Source organism: Neomonachus schauinslandi, chromosome 13 (assembly GCF_002201575.2).
Source record: "Neomonachus schauinslandi chromosome 13, ASM220157v2, whole genome shotgun sequence".
Classification (NCBI taxonomy): domain Eukaryota; kingdom Metazoa; phylum Chordata; class Mammalia; order Carnivora; family Phocidae; genus Neomonachus; species Neomonachus schauinslandi.
In genome coordinates this window covers 6,744,428-6,761,622 of record NC_058415.1, presented here as the reverse complement: position 1 = coordinate 6,761,622, position 17,195 = coordinate 6,744,428, and the positions used below count along the sequence as shown (strand labels likewise).

The following is a 17,195-nucleotide window of genomic DNA, read 5'->3' as shown; positions in this document are numbered from 1 at the left end:
CCCCAGACTGTCCCCTCCTCCCCTGTGCTGCTGGGCCACCGCTCCTCCTCCTCTCTTGCTTTTTCACGCCGGTTTGTGAGGTACGTTTGTATTTGTGTGTTATCACAGTGGGTGCCTATGATCATTTGCTCCTCTTGTCACAGGAGGGGACACCCAGCTGAAATGCAGTGAGCTGCCCTAAGTCACATCGATGCGGGGGTGCCTCCCACCTCCCACGATCACACGTTCGGATTCTGAAGTAGCTGTTGCTTTTTTTTTTTTTTTTTAAAGACATTGTTTTTTCGACAGAGAGAGAGACAGCGAGAGAGGGAACACAAGCAGGGGGAGTGGGAGAGAGCGAAGCAGGCTTCCCGCTGAGCAGGGAGCCCGATGCGGGGCTCGATGCCAGGACCCTGGGACCATGACCTGAGCTGAAGGCAGATGCTTAACGACTGAGCCACCCAGGGGCCCCGTAGCTGTTGCTTTTACTCCGGCCGAGTCCAGAAGCGCTGGCTCCTGCACACGCTGCATTGTTTGCTTTCGGCAGCGCACTGATGCCATAAATATTTACTAACGCTCAGTGCGCGCCCGCGACTCTGAGGAGCCTCAGGAACGCGGCGTGGAACAAGACAAAAATGTCTGTTCCCTGAAGTTTAAAGTTCAGTGGTGGACGCAGACCATCGCAAGGAAACAAATAAATGAACAAGATAATTTGAGGTAGTGCTATAAACAGAATAAAATAGCATGTGTGAAAGTGTGGAGGGAGGCTGTTTTAGATCAGGTGGTCAGTGCTTGACGAACCTTTACTTTGAAGAAATGGCATTTGCTATGAGCATTGAATTGGGAGATAGAGGGAGACCGGCACAGCCTAGGAGGAAGCCTTAAAACTGAATGGTCAAATGTCCCAGGAATAGAACCACAACGCAGACATTTTTAAAAATTTATTATTATTATTATTATTATTATTATTTTTAGTAATCTCTACACCCAACGTGGGGCTTGAACTCACGACCCTGAGATCAAGACTCACATGCTCTTTTGACTGAGGCAGCCGGGCGCCCCAAGACAGACATCTGAGTACGTATTTCATCTGTGAAATGGGCATGGAAGATTAGTATGGGTTGTAAATATAATGTGTGTAAAGTACAATGCTAGCTACAGGGTGAGTATCTGAGCTGGGTGACAGGATGGGGGGATTTAATGGGTAGAAGGTGGTGTACTTATTTAATAGTTCAATAGCTTGGGGTCGCCTGGGTGGCTCAGTCGGTTGAGCATCTGCCTTGGGCTCAGGTCATGATCTCAGGGTCCTGAGATCAAGTCCCAAGTTGGGCTCCCTGCTCAGCAGGGAGTCTGCTCCCTGCCCCCTCGTGCTCACTTGCGTGCTCTCTCTCTCTCAAATAAGTCAGTATCTATTAAAAAAAAAAAAAGAAATTTAATGGCTTGTAATATGATTAAGAAAGAATGAAAACAAATGAATTAAACATTCAGTTCCTGTGGTTAGAAAAAGGACATGAAAATAACCCAAGGAAATCAAAGGAAGGGATTATGTAAAGAAAAAGAACATGCATGAAAGGATTGGAAAATTTACGAAACAGAACTAACAAAAGACGGGAAAAGTCTGGGCAGGTACAAGTTATGAAACACTAGGAAACCTGAAAGTGTAGAGCAAAGGCGTCTATTCCCCAAAGCTGGGGACACGTGAGCTTTTAGCTGCAAAAGAGCCCCGAAAGAAAATCCTGGGGGAATTTGCCTTAGAAAAAAAAGCGTTTAGACAAAAGAGCTGAGGAATTATCCTGTCATTGGGGAGGAAAAGCTGAGTGTTGTGGTCACATCAATAGGCCCCGCAAAGCTGCCAACTAACTGCAGCTTTGCTAAAGTGTGTTGATTACAAATGAGTAAGTAACTGCCACACTGGGAAATCTCCTGGCAGCTGGACCTGGCACAGTCATTTCACCATACATAGGCATCCGGGGGGCCAGTTCCCTGGCTCCAGTGGCAAAGACATGGAGCTCATACTGCTACATCAGAAGCTGTAAGTCGGGAAGAGATTTAAGAAGGGCTTGTATGCTGGGACTTGCCCTCTAGGAATCCTGCCGAAGCCAGGCCTGAAGAAGCCCGAGATAGACCAGTGTGGAGAGAGACCGCCTGGCCCTGTCACTCCAGCCCGTCCAGCCGAGCTGTTCCCTGTGGTCACATGAGTGAACCCGGGGGTAGGTGGATTCGAGAGTGGACAGAAAGTTTTTCCCCTCAGCTACGAGAATAGAATTGGCATTAACTGAGCTTGGGACGACTGTAAGGGAAACTGGTCTGGGGCGAGAATATCAGAATTGTTTTGGGATAAGTTAAATTGGAGACGCCTTGGAGACATCCATTGGGAGTTGATAAGGAAGCGATTAGAGGTAGAGGTACACATTTTGAGGACGTGGTGCAGGTCCAGGCTGGAGATACAGAATTTGGAAGTCCTCAGTTAAATTCTCAAGATAGTATAAACTCACTAAGGGAGTGGGTTTAGATGAGAGAAGAGGTCTGAAATCTGAGTTCTGGGGCGCTCCACCATTTGGAGGCTGAGGAGGAAACACTGAAGGAGTGTGAGGAGCAGAGGGGTCAGCCAAATGGTTTCACGGAGGGAGTGCTTACAGGAGTCCAATTCCGCTGATAGGTACGACGGAGAACGGACTGAAAATGACTTCTAATTGTACAAAACAAAACCCCTATGAAATAGAATATTTTTTAATTTACAGTATATAGCTGAAAAAATCTGGAAATGGTTTTGTTCCAAATCCCATAGCTATTCAGCATCAGAATTAGTGATTTCCAGAAGTGCTAGATGAGGTTTACAAAATGCTTTCTCTGCGAGGAAACGCCTGGGAGTAGAATTCAAATTACCCAGGGCGCCTGGGTGGCTCAGTTGGTTAAGCGACTGCCTTCAGCTCAGGTCATGATCCTGGAGTCCCGGGATCGAGTCCCGCATCGGGCTCCCTGCTCGGCAGGGAGTCTGCTTCTCCCTCTCCCACTCCCCGTTTGTGTTCCCTCTCTCGTTGTGTCTTTCTCTGTCAAATAAATAAATAAAATCTTTAAAAAAAAAAAAAAAAGAATTCAAATTACCCAGAACAAGGACATCGGGGGAAAAGAAAGAGAAGATCCCCACTAAAGTGGGGGTACAGGCCAGAGGAGTCACAAGTCAGAAAATACAAGGCCGTATTTTTTTTAACACTTGGCAAAAGCAACAGAAGAAGGAGCCTTAGAGTTAAGACAATTTTATTATAACGCTCACTTGGAAGATTAAATAAGCAAGAATATTTGGGAAAGCCCTGAGAAAGAAGAAAATGAAGAGAGGCTAGCCCTACCAGTTATTAAAACATTATAAGGCCTGGATAATAAGATTTAGGTACTGGGACCTGAATACATAGATCAATAAAATAAAGTAGAAAAATCCAAACAGGGGCGCCTGGGTGGCTCAGTCGGTTAAGCGTCTGCCTTCGGCTCAGGTCATAATCCCAGGGTCCTGGGATCAAGTTCCATATCGGGCTCCCTGCTCAGCGGGGAGCCCGCTTCTCCCTCTCTCTCTGCCTGCCGCTCTGCCTACTTGTGTTCTCTCTCTGTCAAATAAATAAATAAAATCTTAAAAAAAAAAAAGAAAAATCCAAAAACAATTGCATCTGGAAATTTAATATGTGATAAGGGTGGCATCTCAAATCAATGGAGGAAAAAGGCGCTCTTCATAAATAGTATGGGGGTAAGTGGATAGCCAGACAATCATATCTGTTTCTCCACACAAGATGAATTCCAAATGGGTCAAAGATTTTAAAAAGTTTTTTTTAAGAAATAAAGCTATGTAAGTACTAAAGGAAGTGAGAGCAGATTCTTCAGTAATGGAGGAATTGGAGAAACTCCGGAACTCAAAATCCAGGAGCAATTAAGGAAAAGACTGAAATTTGCATTATCCAAAACAACAGCAACAATAAAATTTTTTTGCATAGCAAAACACATCATAAGCAAAACAAAAAGACAAGTTAAAAACTGGGAAAAATATTTCCAACTTATAGAAGATTCATGTCCAATGGTTGTGTCCTGGAGGGCAAGGAGGACTTCCTGATTCATAGGACTTGCCAATTACCATGGTGTAAATATTCCCACCAAAACAGATTTTAAATTCCCGAAATGCACTCAACTGTACTGATATGGCATCAACTGGGTCATAGAATTCCTGACGATTTAACAGTCAGCACTTGTAAGCTGCCACTAGCCACCTCCAGCCCCTCACTCTAAATATCCCTAATATATGAAGGGCTTAAAAAGATGGAGAAGAAAAGGAAAACCATCCCCTTGTGGGAAATAGGCAAGAGATATAAACACACATTCACAAAAAAAATAAATGAAAATATAGGACCTTTAAATATATGAAAAAATGTACAATCATACTTGTAACAAAAGAAATGCAAATTAAGGGCACCTGGGTGGCTCAGTTGGTTAAGCAACTGCCTTCGGCTCAGGTCATGATCCTGGAGTCCCAGGATCGAGTCCCATATCAGGCTCCTTGCTCAGCAGGGGGTCTGCTTCTCCCTCTGACCCTCCCCCCTCTCATGTGCTCTCTCTCTCTCATTCTCTCTCTCAAATAAATAAATAAAATCTTAAAAAAAAAAAGAAATGCAAATTAAAACTACAGTGAGATACTATTTCTCAACTATCAGATTGGCAAAAATCTAAAAGGTTGACAGCAAAATGTGTTGAAATGTGTTGACAAAGTAGTCAGGAAACAAACACTTTTATTTTTTGCTGGTGGAAATGCAAAAATGGTCTAACCCAAGGGGAGAGAAATTTGGCAATATCTAGCAAAATTGCATATACATTTACCTGTCCATCCAGAAATCCCACTTCTAGGAATCAAGCCAAAAAATACACTGACAAAAATACAAAAAGACAAATACATAAGGTTACTCAAGGTAACCAATGTTACTATTTGTAATACCAAGAGCCTGGAAACAACCCAATGTCCATCCATAACAGAATGATTTCATAAACTAGGACCCATTCACATACTGAAATACTACACAGCTCTAAAAACAAATAAGAAATATCTCTATACACTGCTATGACATGATCTCCAGTGAAAAAAAGCAAGGTGGCAAAACTGAAGGTAATATATTACCATTTAACTAGAGGGGCAAGAGGAGATGAGTATACCTTATATTTTTTAAAGAATAGATAAGGGTTGCCTGGCTGGCTCAGTACAACATGCGACTCTTAGTCTCAGGGTCATGAGTTTGAGTCCTACCTTGGTCATTGAGATTACTTTTTTAAAAAACAGAAATAGAAAGATAAAAACAAAGTTAAAAGAGCAATTGAAGGGACGCCTGGATGGCTCAGTGGATTAAGCGTCTGCTTTCGGCTCTGGTCATGATCCCAGGGTCCTGGGATTGAGTCCCACATTGGGCTCCTTGCTCAGCCGGGAGCCTGCTTCTCCCTCTGCCCCTCCCCCCTGCTCCTGCGCGGGCGCATGCGCTCTGTCTCTCTGTCTCTCTCTTACAAATAAGTTAAAAAAAAAAAAAAAAAACACACACCCTAGGGGCGCCTGGGTGGCTCAGTTGTTTAAACATCTGACTCTTGATCTCACCTCAGATCTTGATGTCAGCTTAGGTCTTTTTCTCTTTCTTTCTTTCTTCTATTTTTTTTTTTTTTAAGATTTATTTATTTCAGAGAGAATGAGAGAGTACAAGTGGGAAGGACAGAGGGAGAGGGAGAGAGAATCTCAAGCCAACTCTGCCCTGAGCATGGAGCCCCACTCCAGGCTCCAACCAATGACCTTCAGATCACCACCTGTCAGCTCAGGTCTTGATTTCCGGGTTGTGAGTTCAAGTCCTGCATTGGGCTCCATGCTAGGCATGGAGCCTACTTAAAACAAAACAAAACAAAATAAAACAAAACAAAACACCTATTACCTCTAGGGGGAGGAGGGAATGGGGCAGAGAGACAGAGAAGGAGATCAGACTTCTCTCTCTTTTTTTTAAGAGTTTATTTATTTGAGAGAGAGCGAGCACACGAGCAGGGGGAGGGGCAGAGGGAGAAGCAGATTCCCGGCTGAGCAGGGAACCCGATGTGGGGCTCCATCTCACAACCCCAAGATCACCCCCCTGAGCCAAAATCAAGAGTTGGATGCTTAACCAACAAGCCACCCAGGCACCCCAAGACATAATTTTTAAAAATGTTTTCAGAAGCAAGCCCTAAAAGTCAAAGGCAAAGCGAAACAAATGAACTTGGTTGTGTAATGACCTTGTTCTGTCTATTTTTATAAATCACTGCTGCTCTTCAAATAGCTTGCAGAAATATGAGTAGCCTCCTTTGGTACTGAGGTAACCCATGTTCTGAAGTTTTCGCTCGGGATTTTCCATACTATCTCACATATCTAACTTTGGCATTCCTTCCAGGTGACAAATACCATAACCTTGGCCAATTTCCTTGCCTATGTTCTCCTCACCTGAGGCATCACCTGTCCTTTGAGACAAAACTAGTCCCATCATAGCACCGACTCCTTTCAGAAATGAGATACTGTGTTATTCTCCTAATAATGCCCCTTCATTTCCAAAGCTGTGGTCCATCCAGGGCATGTCTGTCCCAGGACCAAGGGATAAGGTAATCATACACCCTTGAGGGTAATCCTCCTCCTTGAAATTCAAGAGGTTCTTGGATCCCAGGATTTGGAGTTGTAGGTAGTTAAATTTGACTCTTATAAGCTGAGGGACCTTGAACAAAATAATTAACTTCTCTTAGCTTCAGTAGCCTCATTTATGAAACGGGGGAGGATAACACCAATCTTATGGGGTCATTGTGAGATTTAAATAAGGTGATGTATGTAAAATGTCAGGCGTATACTCCATGCTCCTTCTCTTCCTCTCCCTCTGCTTCCCTCCTCTTTTCTTCTTTCCCACCTTCTTTTCATTCAGTCTTTCTTTCCACCTCTGTCCTTCATTAAACAAAATGAATTAGATTAGGAAACTTTTTTTTTTTAAGATTTTTTAAAATTTATTTATTTGACAGAGAGATAGCACAAGTAGGTAGAGTGGCAGGCAGAGGGAAAGGGAGAAGCAGGCTCTCTGCTGAGCAGGGAGCCCAATGTGGGGCTCGATCCCAGGACCCTGGGATCACGACCTGAGCCGAAGGCAGCCGCTTAACCGACTGAGCCACCCAGGAGCCCCGAAACTTTTTTTTTTTAAGATTTTATTTATTTATTTGACAGAGACACAGCGAGAGAAGGAACTTAAGCAGGGGGAGTGGGAGAGGAAGAAGCAGGCTTCTCGCTGAGCAAGGAGCCCAATTCGGGGCTTGATCCCAGGACCCTGGGATCATGACCTGAGCTGAAGGCAGACGCCCTGGGATCATAACCTGAGCCAAAGGCAGACGCTTAACGACTGAGCCACCCAGGCGCCCCTAGATTAGGAAATTTAAGGATCTTTTCAAGCCCTGAGATCCTTAGAAACATTGATGGAGTACAATGCCATTTAGATGGGGGCTTGGCTGCTAAGGATTAGAAATTCAAAGATGGGCATAGTAGGAATGTGGGTTTAGAGATCAATAGCGATTTTAACTGAAGAGGAGTTTAGGATCTAAGAAAACGCAGGGGAAAGGGCTCCTTGGTGGAACTATTTTAAGGTCTCAGTAATATTAGAAATTCTGATGATTTGTGCAAGGGAGGAGAGGAAATAGGGAAGCAAGTGAAGGAGGTAGGGAAAAAGAAAAATTGAAAAGTAAGGAGGTGGGGCGCCTGGGTGGCTCAGTTGTTAAGCGTCTGTCTTTGGCTCAGGTCATGGTCCCAGGGTCCTGGGATCGAGCCCCACATCGGGCTCCCTGCTCAGCGGGAAGCCTGCTTCTCCCTCTCCCACTCCCCCTGCTTGTGTTCCCTCTCTCTCTCTGTCAAATAAATAAATAAAATCTTTAAAATAAAATAAAATAAAATAAAAAGAAAAGTAAGGAAGAGGTTAAAATAAAGTCAGATCACAGCAGGTGTTGGTGAAGATGTGGAGAAACGGGAATTCTCATGCACTGCTGGTGGAAGTATAAAATGATGCAGTAATTTCAGAAAACAATCTGGCAATTTCTCAATTAAACATCCAGTTACCATATGACCCAGTTCCACTCCTAGGTATATAATTAAGGGAACTGAAAGCTTATGTCTGCAAAAACTTGTACATGAGTGTTTATGGCAACATTGTTCATAATAGCCAGAAGGTAGAAACAACTCAAACCTCCTTCACCAGATGAATGGATAAATAAAATGAAGTATATTCATACAATGGAATTTCATTTTCCCAAAGACCTACAGATGGCCAACAGGTAGGTACATGAAAAGACGCTCAACAGCATTAATCATCAGGGGAATGCAAATCAAAACCACAATGAGATATCTCGCACCTGTCAGAATGGCTATAAGATGCTGGCGAAAGACCAGAAATAACAAACATTGGCAAGGAGGTGTAGAAAAGAGAACCCTTGTGCCCCATTGGTGGGAATGTCAATGCACCCACTATGAAAAACACTGCACTATGGAGGTTTCTCACAATATTAAAACTAGAACTACCATATGATCTAGCAACTCCACATTTGGGTTTTTGTCAGAAGAAAACAAAAACACTAAATTTTAAAAGTTATACGCTCATATTCATTGCAGTATTAGTTACAGTAGCCAGGATGTAGAAACCACCTAAGCATCCACAGATGGACAAATGGATAAAGAAATTGTGGTATATGCAATGGAATGTTATTCAGCCATAAAAAGAATGAATTCTTGCCATTTGCTACAGCACAGATGGACCTTGAGGGCATTATGCTAAGTGAAATCAAATACCGTATGATCTCTCTTCTATGTGGAATTTCAAACAACAGCAACAAAAAGCCAGGCTCATGGATACAGAGAACAGATTGGTGGTGGTTGCCAGAGGCAGGGATGGAGAGTGGGAGAAATGAGAGGAAAGGGGTCAAAAGATGAAGAAGAAGGAGGAGGAGGAGGAGAAGGAGGAGAAGGAGAAGAACAAGAAGAAGGAGGGAGAGGAGGAGGAGAAGGAGGGGGAGGAGGAGGAGGAGAAGAAGAAGAAAGAAAGAAGAAAGAAGAAGAAAAGAAGAAGAGAAAGTTGCCTTCCTGATTAAAGAAGAAAACCCCAAACAAACAAAAAAACCCTTAAAAAACCCTTTAAAGTGGGAAGCACTGGTCAACTCAAGTGCTATGAGTTAAAATATAACCTGAATGGGTCCTAGTTTATGAAATCATTCTGTTATGGATGGACATTGGGTTGTTTCCAGGCTCTTGGTATTACAAATAGTAACATTGGTTACCTTGAGTAACCTTATGTATTTGTCTTTTTGTTATTTTTTTTTATTATATCCATATAATGAAATGCTATGTAATGGCATTCAGGAGGGAGCACAAAAACAGAAAGAGGAAGGATTTTTTTTTTAAAGATTTTATTTATTTAGGGGTGCCTGGGTGGCTCAGTCAGTTAAGTGTCTACCTTCGGCTCTGGTCATGATCCCAGGGTCCTGGGATCGAGCCCCACATGGACTCCCTACTCAGCGGGGAGCCTGCTTCTCCCTCTCCCAGTCCCCCTGCTTGTGCTCTCTCTCTCTGTGTTAAATAGATTAATAAAACTTAAAAAAAAAAGATTTTATTTATTTATTTATTTATCTATCTATTTTGAGAGAGAGAGTCGGGGAGGGGGGGCAGAGAGGGAGGGAGAGGAAAAGGGAAAGAATCTCAAGCAGACTCCGTGCTGAGCTCAGAGCCTATCTCATGACCCTGAGATCATGACCTGAGCCAAAACCAAGAGTTGGATGCTCAACCGACTGAGCCACCCAGGTGCCCTGAGGAAGGCTTTTTATACTGATGCTAAATGTTTTCCAAGATATAAACAAAAATTAATTTATTGATTAAACAATAAAATATGATCTATTGGGGTGATACATCTCTAAGACATTAATGTAATACCTATGCATGTAGACATGTGGGGAAGTGTTAAAATGAGAACATTTAGGGGGCGCCTGGGTGGCTCAGTTGGTTAAGCATCTGCCTCCGGCTCAGGGTCCTGGGATCGAGTCCAGAGAAGCTTGCTTATCCCTCTGCCGCTCCCCCTGCTCGTGCTCTCTCTCTCTCAAATAAATAAATAAATAAATAGTCTTTTAAAAAAATGAGCATGTATGTAGAAAATTCTAAGGAAATCTACAAGAAAGCTATTAGAATTAATGAGTTCCAGGTGCAAGATTCAGGATCAAACACAGAGAAACGATGGGATTTCTATGCACTGGCAACAGATAATTACAAATAAACAGTTTTTAAAATGCCCTTTGTGGTAATATTAAAATAAAAAAATATTTAGGGGTAATTCTAACAAATTGAGTGCGAAGACTGAATACTGAAAACTACAAAATATTTCCAAGAAAAATTATAGAGACCTAAAAAATGGTTAGACATACCGTGTTTATGCATAAAACACTCAATATTGGGGTGCCTGGGTGGGTCAGTCAGTTAAGTGTCTGCCTTCCGCTCAGGTCATGATCCCAGGGTCCTGGGATCAAGCCCTGCATTGGGCTCCCTGCTCCGTGGGAAGCCTGCTTCTCCCTCTCCCACTCTCCCTGCTTGTGTTCCGCCTCTCGCTGTGTCTCTCTCTGTCAAATAAATAAACAAAATCTTTAAAACAAAACAAAACAAAATTCAAATTCCCTTTTGAAAAAAAAATCTTAAAAAATAAAAATAAATTAAAAAAAAAAAAGCCCGCCAGGTAACAACAAATATTGACAAGGATGTAAGGCTACATTTCTCATACATTGCTGATGACAACACAAAATGATACAGCTATTCTGGAAAACAGTTTGGCAATTTCTTGTAAAGTTAAATGCATGTCTACCATAAAACCAAGCAATCTCTCCTAGGTATTTACTCAAGAGAAATGTAGACATATATCCTGTGTTGGTCTGTTCCAGTTGCCATAACAAAATGCCATAATTTGAGCGGCTTCAATTTTTATTTTCTGCCAGCTCTGGAGGCCAGAAGTCCAAGATCAAGGTGTCATCGGGATCAGTGTCTGGTGAGAGCTCTCTTCTGGGCTTGCACATGGTGCTTTTTTTTTTTTTTTTAAGATTTTATTTATTTATTTGAGAGAGAGAGAGCATGGGGGGAGGGCAGAGGGGGAGGCAGAAGCAGACTCCCTGCTGAGCGGATGGTGGGCGTCCATCACGGGACCCTTGGAGATCATGACCTGAGTCACCCAGGTGCCCACATGGCCACTTTCTTACTCTGTCCTCACGTGGCCTCTTTTCTGTGTGTTGCCGTCTTAATGGGTGTCATGTGTTAATTTTTTTTTTCACTTTTCTGTTTCATTTGAAAAAAATGTAATGAACCTATATAATTTTTATCCCCCCAAATCTCATATTAAGAATAAAACAAATCCAGGGTCGCCTGGGTGGCTCAGTCGGTTAAGCGTTTGCCTTCAGCTCAGGTCATGATCTCGGGGTCCTGGCATCAAGTCCCGCATCCGGCTCCCTGCTCAGCAAAGAGTCAGTTTCTCCCTCTGCCTGCCGCTCCCCCTGCTTGTGCTCGCTCTCTCTCTCTGATAAATAAAATCTTAAATAAAAATAAATCCAATTTCACATAACATCACTTAAAAAAATGACAGTGGATTTTTCTCAGCCTGTTTTTTTCAGCTTTATTGAGGTATAATTGATAACATCGCGTTTTTATTATTCATATTGATTGATTCATTTTTTTTTTTTGGTTTCAATTAGTATTTACAGAAGGTCGGGCCTGGTTTTAGGAATATAGCAGTGAACACAGCAAAGCTCCTCCGCTCACGGAGTCTTCCTTCTAGTGAGCAGGAGACGAGGATCTTAAAGATTGCTGCACAACAAATCAAGTAAATAATACTAATACTAATACTATAATAATAGCCATAAAACAAAGGAAAATTAAAATCTGTGGCCAATTCTTTTAAATATCAATCTCTCTTTTCTGTCAGTATTTGCAACCTCTGCCTCATGGGATATTCCCTAGAGCAGAACGAGGTGCAGAGTCGAAGAGCTGAGTCCTAGGCGTGGTTCTACAGACCTGAGCGAATTCCTAACCTTGCTGAGCCTTACTCTCCTCCCGGTAAAGGGTGATGGCCCAGTCTCAGAGCAGGCGGTGAGGCTCTTCCCGATGTGGGCGCCCTCCATCGTTTTGTAAATGTCAGTCTCGGTCCACAAATAATCTCTTCGGGCAACTCTTTTTATTTGAAATTGAAGTTCTCTTTCTTTTTATCTCCCCCAACCCCCGACCTTTGCCTCAAGATTCCACAGACTGCTAACGAACATGTTAGCACATTACCATCATGTAGCAAATAACTTTTAAAAAATTAATTACTCAAGGGCGCCTGGGTGGCTCAGTTGGTTAAGCGACTGCCTTTGGCTCAGGTCATGATCCTGGAGTCCCGGGATCGAGTCCCGCATCGGGCTTCCCTGCTCAGCGGGGGGTCTGCTTCTCCCTCTGACCCTTCCCCTCTCATACTCTCTGTCTCTCATTCTCTCTCTCGCAAAATAAAAAAATAAAATAAAATAAATTAATTAATTACTCAAATTAGTCCCAGTAAATAAAACCGCGGTGCCTTGGAGCCCCGTGAGGAGTTGCGTGTCCTGGGAAGGGTTTCCAGAACAACCTGGTCCTAGGCTCTTGGTGCTTAAAACAAAAACAAAACAAACCCTGTACAGAAAGGAAAGACAAGACAAGCAGTCTTTGCAGTTTTGCCCTGGGCTTGTAATTAATTCACTGTCTGGAGAACAGCACAGAATATGTGGGTGAGCAGGCGAGGCATGTTGATTTCTCAGCAAGCACTAACTGATGAGCAAAAAAAAAAAAAAAGCCACACGGGAAAAGATGAACTCTGCTAGAACCTAATGCGTCCTACAGCCGTCACGAGTTCCCTCCGGGAAAGGCTCACCGTGCGGCACGGAGCCCGGCTGCGGGTAAGAAATGATCGCTGCTCAGGTGGAGGATTCGGCTGTGACGATCCTGTGCCCGGACTGAGGTCAAAGCGGGGGAAGGGAGAGTGAGTGGTACAGGTTAAACCGGGAGGAAAGTCTTAAAGCAACGGATGGAGGGAACCTCAAGTAGGAGAAAACCGGGGGATGCCCGAGCCTCAGACTCCTTCCGGGGCATGAGGCTGCGCCTCGTTGTGCTGTAGTTACTGAGACGCACAGAAGGAGGTGCTGTTCCTGTGTATTCTTCCTTCTCCCCCCCAGCCCCCCGTGAAGCTCCAGGTGATAGGACTTACCATTTGGATTTCAGTTTACAGGTTTTTTAAAAAAAAATACGTACATTTTACTTTACTTTTTAAAAGATTTTAAAAATTTATTTGAGAGAGAGCGCGCAGGGGGGTGGAGGGGCAGAGGGAGAAGCAGACTCCCCGCTGAGCAGGTAACCGACCTGGGGCTCCATCCCGGGACCCCGAGATCATGACCTGGGCTGAAGGCTGATGCTTAACCGAATGCGCTGTCCAGGCACCCCTATTTTATTTTATTTTTTATTTTGTTTTTGTTTTTTTTTAAGATTTTATTTATTTATTTGAGAGAGAGAGAATGAGAGAGCACATGAGAGTGGGGAGGGTCAGAGGGAGAAGCAGGCTCCCTGCCGAGCCGGGAGCCCGATGTGGGACTCGATCCCCGGACTCCAGGATCATGACCTGAGCAGAAGGCAGTCGCTTAACCAACTGAGCCACCCAGGCGCCCCTTATTTTATTTTTTAAAGTAATCTTCACCATCAATGTGGGGCTGGAAGTCATGACCGCGAGCTCAAGAGTCTCACGCTCTACCAGCTGAACCAGCCAGGCACCACTCACTTTACGGTTTTGAGAGCACTTTTCCATTTTATCCTTACAACAGCTAGGGAAGGGTTGGAGGGCAGGTCCTATCATCCCCATTTTACAGACAGAAAACTGAGAGGCAGCAGTTTAAGTGATATACTCCATATCAGCCAAGTAGGCAGCAGAGCAATTTTTTTGGACTCCTGATTCAATGCTCTCTCCACACTGCTGTCTAGAGTTAAGCAGGGTTATCAGGTACAACTGAGGAATGGAAAAAGACCCCAGAACTCCCTGACCACTCCTGTGGGTCCTTTCCACACAGCGTATGGCCTTGGGAATACTGCTGTTCTTAGGATGTTTGGAGGACAAGTTGGGGCCACTTGTGTTTCAAACATATAATTAAATTTAGCTTTGTTGGGTCACTCTGTGGTCAGGGCCATGAGTTGAGCTTGGCCAAGGGGAAGGAAAGGTATAAGCAGAAGTGGTTTGGGCACCTGCCACTTTTCCGGCTCAGTACCTCTCTTCTCATGGACAGGAAGACACCCAAAGTCACCCCTCAGCAGCTACAAGTTGGAAAACCTCTATGATGATTGCTCTTAACAAAGGCTGAGGGTGGCTCAGTCAGTTAAGCATATGCCTTCGGCTCAGGTCATGATCTCAGGGTCCTGGGATCGAGTCCCGCGTCAGGGTCCCTGCTCAGCACGGACTCTGCTTGTCCCCATCTTTCTGCCTCTCTCCCCCACTCATGCACTCTCTCTCAAATAAATAAATAAAATCTTAAACAAAACAAAAACAAAGGCTGAGAAAGCCTGGTGTACTGTCAGAGATCTAGGGTCCCCGGGCAGCTCATGCTGCTAGTTCAAGATGCTTAGTAGGGAGACATCAGAGTCTTTGAATAAGTGTAAAAAAATTTGCCAGAAAATGTTTTCCTCCATCAGTGTATTCGCGGTTGTTACAATAACACTCTGTAACAATACCATTCGCATCTCAGTGACACACAGCAAACATTGATTTTCTTGCTCACAAGCCTGTGGGTTGACTGCCCCCCAACCCCCTAAACTGAGGCTGCAGGTCTAACCCAGGGCTGCTCTGTGGTCTTCGTCATTCCGGGCCCAGTGACCACCGAGGTTGTCACTGGTGAATGGCATACACACGAAAGAGCAAAGCAAATCTCACGAGCACATTTAAAGCCTCTGCTTGGGTCCCAGTGGTACTCACGCTGCATTGGCCAGAGCAGGCATGGATGCCGAATAGGGGAACGCACTCCGTGCTAGGGGGAGGTGCTGCGAAGTCATTTAGCAAAGGACATGGATGTACAATTCTAAACTTTTTTTTTTTTAATTTTTTGAGAGAGAGACAGACAGAGAGAGTGCTGGGGATGAGGGGCAGAGGGAGAGAGAGAATCTTAACCAGGCTCCACACTCAGTGCGGAGCCCAACGTAGGGCTCAATCTCACGACTCCTGAGCCAAAATCAAGAGTCCGAGGCTTAACCGACTGAGCCACCCAGGCGCCCCTGGGTATACAGTTCTAAAGCAGAGTGCAGCATTGGGAGCAATGGCTCAATGTACCCCAATTAGTTAGTAATCTGACAATAAATAATAACATCAGTTGAGTCTTACTATGTGCTAGGCACTTCTGTTAAATACCTTGCATGTGTTAATACATTTAACCATCACAACAACCCTATGAGGTAGATACTATTATGGTACCTATCTTACAGATGAAACACAGCCAAAGCACAGTGGGGTTAGGGAGGAATTAAGATCACACAGTAAGTGGCAGAGGAGGGCAGGGATAATTACACTATAAAGGAACACTATTCGTGTCCTCCCTCCCTTTTGTGTCTCTCCTATTCTTTCCGACCCTCCCCAACCCTGTCTCTGGCTCTGTGTACTTTGTCTTTGGAAATGATGCCATCTGGTCTTCCAAGCCAAACCCTTGGCATCATCCTTAGGTCTTCTTACTTGCCCCCCGCCCAGTGTATTGGTCCTTAGGTTCTACTGTTTGGACACCCTTAGCTCTTCCTGTGTCTGCTTCCTCCTCCTGGCCCCATGCCAGACCCTCCACGCAGAGACCCACCACTTCTTGCCCGGTGCGTCCCCTCCTTTAGTCCTGCACCCTTAGGCATTGCTCCCAGAGGGGCTTTCCTATAACACAGGTCTGGCCTCATCATTCTCCTGCTTCGACAGTTTCCACATTCCCCAGAGCTTTGAGGATAAAGTTAGATTTTAGTATCCCAAGTCCTTCCTTTCTGACTCTCAACGACGCTTGGCTCCAGCTTCCCACACAACCTGTGTGCAGTTTCACGCCCTCTTGCCTCTGTGGATGCCACACCCTTTGTCTGGATCCTCTGTCCCCCTCTTCATCTTATCAACTTCTATTTTTCTGGAGTCTTACCTTCTGGGAAGTTTTTTCCAGTCTCTTCCCTGGTCTGATTAGATGTCCCTTCTCTGTGTCCCCAGCAGACTCTGTCTATACTTTGTGGCATTTACCAGATTACATTGTAAGAGTGGATTGCACTATCACTTCTCCATCTTTAGTTTTTCTCAAAATGTGATTCATGGACTCCCTGCTTCAGAATCACCCGGGAAGTTTGTTTAAAATATAGGCTCCTGGGACCTGCCTTAGACCCACCAACTCAGAATTGTTGCAAGGCAAAGCCTATAGGAGTCTCCATTTGAAAGATTCCCCAAGGGGCGCCTGGGTGGCTCAATCAGTTAAGTGTCTGACTTTGGCTCAGGTCATGATTTCGGGGTCCCGGGATCGAGCCCCAAGTGGGGCTCCTGGCTCAGTGGGGAGTCTTTCTCCCTCTCTCTCTGCCCCTCCCCCTGCTCCTGCTCTCTCTCTCATAAATAAACAAACAAACAAATATATATATTCCCCGAGATGATTCTGACTTGTGACAGGAGAGTGCCATGCTTTCATGCAGGTCTACTAGTGCTCTGCAATGAGTGAGTGAAATGAGCGGCACTGGTCCGGGGTGCCAGCAGATGGCGCTGTGTCAACGTAAATGCTTTCGTGTGAGTGGGAGGAGGAAGACGGGAAGTTTTGTTTTACTGGAATTCAAGCCTCAAATGCTGCGTAGTTGAATTTATTATTTTTTTTTTCCTGCTCAATTTGCCTATCATTGTCCCACTTGCATGAATAAATTGATTTCTGACGGGATGAGGACTTGGACAAGCAAAGGGGAAAGAGGCTGGTCACAGAGAAGATCTGAGCTGGCAATGCAGACGGAACGATATTTCTGATTACCCTCATTTCCATCCCCAATGATGGAAAGCTGCTCCTAGCGAGCACTGAGTGTTGTGAAATTACCCAAAGCATTCAAAAGAATATGCCATTTCAGCAGGAGGGTGGAGCCATCCTGTAATTTCTGGTAGTCCTTCCCGGTTTTCTTTATG

At 44.4% G+C, this 17,195-nt stretch overlaps 1 protein-coding gene across 1 annotated transcript in view; it reads left to right on the top strand.

Moving 5' to 3' along the window:
- The first annotated feature begins 1,027 nt into the window (after positions 1–1,027).
- Positions 1,028–17,195, top strand: part of RCL1 (RNA terminal phosphate cyclase like 1) — a 97,709-nt gene continuing 81,541 nt past the window's right edge. Inside the window, exon 1 of the mRNA XM_021694342.1 lies at positions 1,028–1,056. The gene's annotated coding sequence lies outside the window, so the exon portion shown is untranslated. The remainder of the gene's footprint in view (positions 1,057–17,195) is intronic.